Raw genomic sequence first — 10,880 nt, 5'->3', positions numbered from 1 at the left:
AACTCTCTACCTGTTAAATAATAAATCCTCCTTCCCCCCAGCCCCCAATCTCTGATCACCTCCATTTTTTTTTTTTTTTTACTTTGTCCCTATGAATGTGCCACATCTAGGTAGCTCACATAAATGGACTCAGAAAATAAGTGGACTCAGATAATATGTGTCCTTTTGTGTCTGGCTTATTTCCCATATGTAACATTCTCCAAGTTTATCCAAGGTGCAGCATGTGTCAGAATTTCATTCCTTTTTAAGACTGAACGACATCCCATTATGGATGAATAGACCACACATCATTTAACCAATTTGTCTGTCGATGGACCTTTGGGTTGTTTCCACCTTTTGGCTATGATGAATAGTGCTATTTGAATATTGATATAATCCCTGAAGCATTTTAAACAAAGCAGAAATATGATCAGATTTTTATTTTAGAGAAATGACCTCTTATAGCAGTCAGAGGCCAGCCAGGAGACAGAATCCACACCAGTTATTTTAATAGAGAGGTAACATAAAGAGTTATTAGCCAGGTACATGAAAAGGTAAAAAGAGGGGAGTTCCCGTCATGGCTCAGTGGTTAACGAATCCGACAAGGAATCATGAGGTTTCGGGTTCAATCCCTGGCCTTGCTCAGTGGGTTAAGGATCCGGCGTTGCCATGAGCTGTGGTATAGTTTGCAGACACGGCTCGGGTCCCGCGTTGCTGTGGCTCTGGTGTAGGCCGGCGGCTACAGCTCCGGTTTGACCCCTAGCCTGGGAACCTCCATATGCCGTGGGAGTGGCCCAAGAAATGGCAAAAAAGGACAAGGGGAAAAAAAAGGTAAAAAGAGAATAGCATGTTGTCACAGGGGTGGGGTGGGGGGAGACTGTAGAAAGCAGCTGCTACCCCTCAGGCTGGGGATATAGGGAGAAGACGGTGGGGTTGCCAAGATGCAGAAGCCTGGACAAGGAGCCTCCTGGAGTTGAAACTCACTTTGAGGAGAGAGTGCTGCTCAGTTGGTACAGGTGTCTCTAAGCTTTGGGGGGCTTGAGCATTGAAGAGGGTGCTGTTCAGCTGGTGTCTGTCTCAGTTCAGTGGCTGGGATGGCACCCTCTGAGAGGGCATCGCTCAGCCGGTGCTAGTATCAGTGGGCGTGATGAAAGCTGTTCTGTGAGTCTTGGAAAGACTGCAAACTGGCTTCTAGTGCTGCTGCTGGAATGAACTGGCACAGCTGGGGGAAGAAGGGAGGTGGGTGAAGCACACCAACAAAAACAGGAAGGAACCAGTCAGTCCCTCCTCCCGCCCCCAGCCCTGCAGCCTCCTTCTAGTGCCACCATTGCCAGCGCCTGGCAGGGCTCCATCTAGCATAGCAGGTAGGTGGTTTGCAGAGTCCCAATCCCAGGGTTACTAAACAGAGTACAGAAGGATGGGTTTGAAGCTGAGAGACAATAAGGTAATACTAGGATCTTCTGATGGCAATGGGGGGTTGATTGGGGGCAGCAAGCCTGGCATCAGAAATAAAGGGCATGTTCGGTATATTTTCAGTGATAGACACTTCTTGGGGGCAACTGGCCCAGTTTGATGTCTCTACATTGGTAATGGTCCTCAATGGCCACTCTATCCACTGATCCTAGCTGATTTATCCAGGGTGACCAATTAACCCAAGCTGAATTCAGATTCTCTTTCTAATGTTTGAAATTGGGAAGAGATACACCTAAACTCTGGGAATCATTAGAGCTGAGTCAAGCAAGTATCTAGAGACACCTCTTGCTGAGGTCACTGGACCTCTCCTGGTTCCTTCCCTTCTCACGTTCAGGGTTGTTCAATTCCAGCTCAGATCCCATGAGCTAACCCAGAAAACTTCCAACAAATTCTCCCTTCTCCTTAAGCTAGCCAGAGCCCTTTCTGTTGCTTCATATTTTCTCCAGGCTCCCAGAACTTGCATTCCAGGGGAGTTGAAGACATGTAAGCAACATCAACACTGAGGGTTGCTAAGCATTCGAGGGGAGGGACGGAGAGTGAGCCGACAGTGTGAGCAGAGCACCTAAGCTCACGGGTGGGGCCAAAAGCGGGCAAGAAGCAGGAATGGTGTGGGTGGTATGGTTGAATATTCCAAACACAGGGATCAGTTTGAAGCCCCAGATGTAAAAGAAAGCATGGCATGTTTGTGTGAATGAAAGCAGCTCAGAATGACTTAGGCAAAGAAGTAGGTGGAGTATGTATGAGAGAAGGTTAGTGCTCCCCTCACAAGGATGGAGGTCACCCTGGAGCCTGACAACATGCATGCAGTTAAAGGATTGTCGCCTACCTCAAGGCATATAACCATCATTTAAAAATGAAAATGGAAACACATATACAGAGAACAGACTAGCAGTTACAGGGAGACAGGGAGGGAAAAATGGGTAAAGGGGATCCACTGAATAGAGACAAATGGAAACTAAATATTTGGTGGTGAGCACAGTATAGTGTATAAAGAAGTGGAAATGTAAGCTACACTTGAATCTTATATAATGTTCTGAAGCAATGTTACCTTGATAAAAAATAAAGAAGAAAAAAAAAAAAGCAGGTGGAATGGAAAGACGTGATAGTAACAGCTCATTATTAAGAGTTTATTATGTACCAGGCGTGATTTTAAGCAGTTACAGGTGATAACAGACTTAGTCCTGCAATAATCCAAAGAGGAAGCAATATTGTTGGTGACATCTCTCCCTGAGAAGATAGAGAATGTATCTCCTCCAGAGCAGAGGCAGATTGGTTTACTGTATTTCTCTCTTATAATAAGGATACTGTTTCCTGCTGGAACAAAGTTCGGGCAGATTTGTTGACAGCCCATTCGAAAAAGAGTTGGGATGGGAAGCTCCTATTGTGGCTCAGCAAGTTAAGAACCTGACTAGTATCCTTGAGGATGCGGGTTTGATCCCTGGCCCGGCTCAGTGGGTTAAGGATCCAGCATTGCTTCGAGCTGTAGCATAGGTCACAGAAGCAGCTTGGATCTGGCATTGCTGTGGCTGTGGCATAGGCTGGCGGCTATAGCTCCTATTGGACCCCTAGCCTGGGAACCTCCATATGCCATGGGTAAGGCCCTAAAAAAACAGAAATAAGATAAAATAAAATAATAAAATAAAATGGGTGGGATTCCTCAGAGTTTTAGCTGTGATGCAAACCCTCTGTGTGCGCAGCATCCACCTGGCTGGGCATCACAACACAGGGGAGCTTGGAGGATAGGTACAAGCAATACAAACATGAAGTTCCTGTCACCTGCTCTGCTGTGAATGACAAAGCCCTTTTCCTCTGACCTAGGTGTCTCATGTCTTCTGCCAGCTTCCTTGAAAGTGAGAAAATTTAGCTTGCAAGTAAAGTGAAATCTCAGGCTCTCAGAGCTCTTGACAAATGTCATCTCCTTCTTTTAGAGTGGAAATGGAGACACAGAGAACTCAGGCACTGTAGCCAAGGTCACAAAGGTGGTGAGGGAGCTAAAATATGCCGCCCATGTGGATGAGCTCCAGAGCCTGAGACCTTACCCACAGTGATAAGCCCGAGGAAGCAAGAAGGACCTACATCCCACAGGAGCTGGCGAGCCATGCATTTCCTTCTTCCAATCCATGGTCCACAGGTGACCTGTGTGGTTTTTGCTAACATTCCATTGGCAAGAGCTAATCACATGGTCACACCAAAAAACAAGGGAGCCTGTCAAATGTACCTGCTGCTTCCTGCTGATAACTTCATCCTATGGAAGGCACTCTGTGCCACGGAGCCAGTCAAGAGGGAAACAAGTGGGATAACAGGTTAAGTGTAGCCTGCAGATCACTGGACATATGGGACCTATTGTCCAAACACTATGGATATTTGTTCAGAGGGAAGAAGATAGCAAACAGGCAATAAGCCAAGTGTCTGTGGCAGTCATCTGGGCAAGACTGGTGGGAGAAAGCAGTCAAGGAGAAATGAGGAAGGCAGGAAGCAGATGAAATCAGGAATGATTCAGGAGGTGAAATCTACACGAAACCCTTGCTGCTAATGTACATCCCTGTGCTTACCTAACCATGTGCCTGCTGGCCTTTTTTGACCTTGTCCTTGACTCTACTTCTGGTTTTATAGTCACAGCATAATAATAAAATGTTAGAGGGGCTGGAGGGAAGAGAGTTTTTAATATAAAAAGGAAAATTCAAACACCTTTATGCAGAATCACTTACTCACTGAGAGACGCACTCCAGATCCAGGAGTACCTCCTCTCCGTGGTCCCACTGCAGATGGAGTGGGGAGCAGCCACGGATTTCTTTGTGAATAATCTATGCTTATTTAAAGGATAAGCATGTGGGGGTGTGTGAAAGGACCTGCGTTCTAGTCTTTAGCATAAAGATTTTATAGGCTACAAAGACTGCACGTGGCATAAAACGCAGATGGGTATTCCCAGGAAGCCAACTCTGTGATGGAGATCCCTGCAGAGTAAAGTTTATTTGGGGGGGTTGCTGAGTTATCGCCTGTTAGAGGCATGACGGCAGCATAATTGGGCAGAGGGGGAAGCTGGTCTGCAGTGCAACAGCAATGAGTGCCTCAGCTGATCCTGCACAAAGGGCTGGAGCTGGGTGGTGTTTAAGTCAGGGTTCTCCAGAGAGAAAAACTGCTAATATACTTATTGCAAGTTCAGCCTTCCGCTGCTTTTTTTTTTTTTTTCTATTCAGATCTTCAACAAAGTGAATGAAGCTCACCTGCACTGCGGAGGTCTGCTTTCCTCAGTCCATCAATTCAATGCTAATCTTTTCCAGACATGTCCACAGGCAGACCCCAAACTAATGTGTAGCCAGCTACTCCTTGGCCCAGTCAAATTGACACAGACTTGCTCGTCACAGGTGGTCTTCAGCACTGTCCTGAATTGGGGCAGGAGAGAGGACATTGGTACTCTCGCATCAGCCAGTCATTTTGGGTGTGGGCTACTCTCATGGGGGGGCAAGACCTGGGGCAAGCTGTCTCTCTAGCTGCTGAGGGAAGTCCCAGAGAAGGGCTGAGCAAAGAGCTGTCAGCTGCCAACAGTCCCAAAACAAGGGAGAAAGGGGGTCAGGATACCACTCTTCAGTGCCCCCTACACACACACACACACACACACACACACACACACACACACGTCTATGTGTGTATGTATGCATGTGTGTGTGTGTATATATATATATATATGTATGTATATATGCTTTAGTGCACAAATAATACATGATAAATATTTGCCGACTGATTCTGGCTTTGACCACACACACACACACACACACACACACACACACACACACATTTTGTTGATATGAGTGCACTCCTAGAAATGAGACAATATATTGTAACCCAGGGCTTATGTAACTAGCCTATTATTGGAGCATGCACTTCTTATCTGTCCTTTCATCCCATCCTAGAGAAATATAGTATCCTTGGGGCAGATTTTAGCTTATTCCAAAATTAATAACATAATCCCTTCTAATACTCTCTCTAGTGCAATATATGCAATCAGGCATTGGAGTGAGACAACACTGTGGTTAAATTCTAGTTCTGCAGCATAGGGCTGTGTGGTGATGCACTAGCTACTTAATGTCTGTCAGCCTCAGTTTCCTGATCTGTAATAGGGGAAAAATTAAAGTACCTTAGTGTTGTAAGAACATAATGAAATACTGTAAGTAAAGCATTTAGCAAGATAGCTGGCACACAGAAGCTGACAACAAAGCCTGCTCTAATTAATAGAGGGTGAATTTAAATAACAATGGGTCAAACCATGTCTGCTGGAAGACAATGATCAAGCAAGGTTCTCCAAAAAGAGAAGCAGCAAATGTATTGCCAAAGGCTGCCTGTAGCTGAAGCCCAGTGGAGGTCATTTTGTTTTGCCACCACAAATGAATCCTTAATACCCTACAAGTGGGTGAAAAGTGGTACGATTTTGTAATAAGATTGTATTTCAGCTTAGTCATGAACACCCCACTCTAAAACCCTGGCAAAGGGTGTGGTAGGAAATTCAGGGGCTGGTCCCCATGTGGTTAGTAATCACCAACAAAAGCTTTATTCAGGCATCATTTCCTCGTCTATATTTTGGGTCCTTCTCCCACCCCTCTGGGTCTATTTCTTCTTATAAACCAGGTTTGATGCTCCTGTTGCAATGTTTACAGATATAAGAAACACAATTGTTGATGCAGAAATATTTATGAGACCGCTTCCTAGGCACGTGGATGGACCACATTTCCAGCATCCCCCGCTGTCTGGTGTGGCCACCTGATGAGCTCCAGCCAAAGAAACCTGAGTAGAGATCAATGTGGCACATCCATGGAGGGTGACCAGCTGTCCTAGTTGTCCTAGGACTGAAGGGTTTCCCTGGATATGAAGCTTTCTGTTTAAAACCAGTATAGCTCAGGGAAAATCAGGTCAAGTTCATCACCTTACATCCTGGCCGAGACCATAAAACCTCCTGCATACATTTCCCATGTTTTTTCTTTTTCCAGTTTCTTAGCTAAAGGGATAGCACCAACACAGCCAGCTTGGAAGCCATGTTTTGTAGGTAGCAGAGCCAATGTCAGTCTGAATAACCACGAGGAGAGGAAGACACTCAACTGACACCCCAATGATCTGGAGCGTCTACCGTGGACTGTAAATGAATGAAAAACACACTTCCATTGAGTCTGCCTCCTTACTTGTTGGGTCTATTTTTGTAGTACTTCAGCCTATCCTAACTAATAGTGAGGCATTCTACAAACTGAGTTAAAATACAGACTTTGCAAACTAGTGCAGCACTAAAGCAAGCACGTTTGAAATATGTGTGCTAACTTTCTGGGAAAATATCAACAGGGAGGATGGAATTTCAGGAACAATGAGAAGAAATTAAGGAGGATGAAGAGGCTGATCCTCATATAAATCTAGCTTGTGTCCACGATGAAAAATTCCCAAATCTTCTCTCAGAGGTTAATGTTATTATAATAAAATGTATCACACATGCTAACATCACAAGGTGCTCCAGGGGACAGAGTGGGGACGGAAGTCGGAAGATCTGTTGGAGTTCCCACTGTGGTGAAGCAAGTTAAGATCCAGCATTGTTTCTGTGGCAGCATGGGTTCAATCCCTGGCCTGGCAGTGTAGTGGGTTAAGGATCCAGCAGTGTTGCCGCAGCTGTGGTTCGGATCCAGTCCCTGGCCTGGGAACCTCCATATGCCTCGAGTATGTCCCCCAACCCTGAAAAAGAATATATGGATTTGCACCTGCTGCACAAATGACAGCTGTGTGACAGTGGTGCGTCAGTAACCTCTCTGATCTCAGACTCTCCACCTGGGATGTGAAGATATGCTTTACCTTCTGACTGAGCATCTCCTAAGAGGCAGCCCTGGGCTAGGTGCTAGAGGTACAAAGATACAGCAAATTCTCTCAAATAAACAGGTTAGAAATATCTGAAAAATTGAGTGTCGCCTGGCACTAACTCAAGGGGAAAGGAAAGAGGCCAGGAGGTGGAGTTCTAAGTTCTTTCTTTATATTTGGGAGACCATGGGAAGTAAGGCCTTGCGGGGGTGCTGGATGGAAGGTGCAAGGAATCCTCTGAGCAGCAGGATGTGAGAGTCCCTTGGTTGCCAAGCATGCATTCACTCCCTGCTCTGTGCCAAGCCTTGTGCCTCCTCTGCGATTTAGGGGTGAGAAGGACACAGTCCTGCAGTTCTTCATAGTCCAGCAGAGCAAACTGTGTTCAAAAACTCAAGTGATGGTGGGGCGGGTTCCCATTGTGGCTCAGCGGTAAACGAACCTGACTAGTATCCATGAGGTTGCAGGTTAAATCCCTGGCCTCTCTCAGTGGATTGGGGTTCCCCCCGCCCCGTGAGCTCTGGTACCTAAGTCCGCAGACACCACTCAGATCCCACGTTGCTGTGGCTATGCGGTAGGCTGGCAGCTGCAGCTCCGATTTGACCCCTAGCCTGGGAACCTCCATATGCCCCAGGTGCGGCCCTAAAAAGACAAAAGCCCCCCCACACCCCCGCCCAAAAAAAAAAAAAAAAACAAGTGATGGCATCCTGGAGGTAGAGGCGGGCTCAGGGGAGGGGCACCTCCTGCTGAGTGATGCGCAGGGAAGGCTTCCCAACGGCGGATGCAAAGCATAAGCACCTGTTGTCCAAGAGGGAGTGGGGAGAGGAAGGGTTGGAAACAGAGGGAATTTGATGACTGAGCTGGAGAGGGAGTCAGAGTGCAAAGGCTGGTGCCCCGGATGAGAACGCAGGAGCCCAGGAGCCGGAGCAAGAACAGATCTTTTTAATTTGGGGGGAGGGGCAGCAGAGGGCGGAGGGAGATGTCAAGGCGTTTGCACCTCATCCTGAAAGTTTTTATAAAAAGCCATTGAAGCCGTGTCAGCCCCGTAAGGGGAAGGACCAACCCTGCAGCCGTGAGGGGCGGTGGGGGGCTGGGAAGGTGGGGAGAGGGAGGAGGAAGATCATTTTGAGGCTCTAAGATCATTTTGAGGCTCTGAGATCATCCAGGTGGGAAATGGCAAAGTCCTGAATTGAGGCAGTGACAGAGGAGCAGAGGAGGTGACAGATGGAGGCGGAATTGACAGGGGCTGGGCCTGTTTGCATCTGGGGGTTGGAACCTGGACGTGTGGGACAAGAGGCACAGGTTATCCAGGGAAGCAGAAGGTAAATAGCAAAGCGCAGACATCAAAGGGCAGAGTTAGAATGAAACGCGGATGGAACCAGCCTCTAAAGCCAGCCGTGAAGACCTGAAGGAAAATGGAATGATATCCTGTAGTCAGGGATACAGAGGCCCTGGGTGACCTGCGAGGTGGCTGCGACCTCTCCTGAAATCCTCATGGAAGAAAAGGCTGCACAGCTCAATCACTAATTCAAAAGCTTGGCAATGTTTAGCTTTTGGAAAGAAAGATAAAATGGCCCTGATTCACCCAGATACACAGACCCTGTTCTGCTTAATAGCTGTGTTCTTGTTAAGCTGTGATTTAAGTAATTTAAAATACAGTTTATTTAATTTGGAGTCCTCTAACCTTCAGAGGCCAATGCATTCGAAACTGCTGTTTCTTGTCAAAATTTTACAGCACCTCTGACTGTTTATAATTGGAGATTCAAATTAAAAAAAAACTGGAAATAAGGGGAAAATGCTTTTAATTAAAGAGGACAAAAAAGTTTGCTGTGTCTTTAGAGCTTGCCTTCCCTGAGGCTTGAAGTGCCACTTTTTCTTTTCCTAATGTTCAGAAAATTCTGAGGGAGTGGCCTGCAGTAGAAATTCGAGAAAGAAATTGAATTAGAGAATTTAATATGTCATTTGTGGTTATTCAAAACCCAGAGGATGTATTTCCCTAAGAAGCCTGACCTGGGGGTGCCTCTATCCTAGAGTACTGTGTTTCCTGGAAATTCAGAGAAAACCTTAAAAATGTTAAGAGTCAAATTCCCATTCAGTGGGCAGAGAGCTGAATCTGCTCCCGGCCATCAGGCCAGGAGCAGCATGAATACCCAATGGCCTCTCAAAGGCACTGCCATATCCAGGCCAGTACGAGCCAGAGACCTAAGGATGGGGGTTGGGGGTGGGGAGGGGCTGTGCAGAGAAGGGCCCAGGCTCTGCAGTCAGCCAGATTTTGGTTTGGCACCTGTTTCTGCCACCTGCTAAGATGTCAGCTTGGCCATATTCCTCAGACTTTCTAAACTTCAATGAAACGACTCTTGAGCTGGTCCAAATACAATGAATACTTGCTTATTGGGAAAAGGTCTAATCCCTTTCCTCTGCCAGCCGCCCAAACTACATGATACATGTGCTACTCTCTTTCAGGTTAGAGGCAGTTTGGTTTAGTTATAACTACCATCTTACAGATTGCATCTTAGGTGACAAATTCCCACCAAAGAGAAGATTTTTCTTTTCCGACAGGTAGGAGGCCTCTGGGAATTCTAACACTAGTTGATCTGCTCTCTGATCTCATATCGAAATGTTACTAAATAAATTGGAAAGTCCACGAGTGTATCCTGTTTCAAGTAAGGAGGTAAAGGAAGAGTTCTAACCACAGAGAGATGTTGAGAGGGCTACATTTTGGAAACTGTATGCTGTAGCAGAAATGTGGTCACGTGTTTCTCCCCAGCCACCATCCAAGATGTAGAAACATAAAAGCTTATCCCAGACACAGAACTTCAGAAAGCTCAGACAGGCATATTTACTTTGCAAGTTATAAGTGCATGGGTTTTATTCATCTGCATCTATAAAGTTCATTCTGGACCTGATTCCAAAACTCATTAGGAATCTACAGTGTACTCGAAGTTACAGGTTTATTGCCTGGGTACCAAACAAAGGGGCAGATTTAATGACCATACATCAGCTAAACTTATTGTGTGCCATCATACAAAATTATACACAAACCATGTTCCGACAAAGGTAGAGCTGGCCAACTTTGGTTTTCTTATTATTTTTGGTTGCACCCTTGGCATGTGGAAGTTCCAGGGCTGGGGTTCGAACCCCGGCCACAGCAGTGACCTGAACCACACCAGTGACAATGCTGGATCCTTAACCTGCTATGCCACCAGGGAACTCCAGGTTTTCTTTTTTTAACTTGTTCAGGGATTATATTGGCAGACATGCTCCTAGAGTTGCTAACTAACAGGCAAAACTATTCAGGATTTAAAATTCAGCTTCCCACTCTGTGTTTGATGGACTATAATGTCAGTGGTCTTTGTCCTTTTGGACCAGCTGCTACTGACTTAAGGTTCTTGGTTGCAAAGCACAGAGTCCACCATAGCTAGCTTCAGCAGAAAAGCAATTTCTTAGAGGATATTAGGTAGTATTCCAAAAAGAACTCCAGGAACTGTGGACTGATTACCGGCACAGTCCTGGGTGCAGGACCCCACTGTTAGGATCACTGCTACTTATCTATCCTGTCAGCCAACCTTGATGGGGGGCAATTCCACACCTCAGCTGCTTGAAAA

General features: G+C 46.2%; 1 non-coding gene across 1 annotated transcript; it reads left to right on the top strand.

Moving 5' to 3' along the window:
- Positions 1–2,180: 2,180 nt before the first annotated feature.
- LOC146406050 (U6atac minor spliceosomal RNA) lies at positions 2,181–2,304 on the top strand. The gene has a single exon (XR_014832484.1). It is a non-coding gene; the product is annotated as a U6atac minor spliceosomal RNA (small nuclear RNA).
- The last annotated feature ends 8,576 nt before the right edge of the window (positions 2,305–10,880 follow it).

The sequence above is a fragment of the Sus scrofa genome, chromosome 1 (genome assembly GCF_054392235.1).
Source record: "Sus scrofa isolate SSC_HxYL_T2T_F1_AM1 chromosome 1, Sscrofa_HxYL_maternal_Yorkshire_Landrace_v2.0, whole genome shotgun sequence".
Lineage (NCBI taxonomy): Eukaryota > Metazoa > Chordata > Mammalia > Artiodactyla > Suidae > Sus > Sus scrofa.
This window is presented reverse-complemented; position numbering and strand designations above follow the sequence as displayed.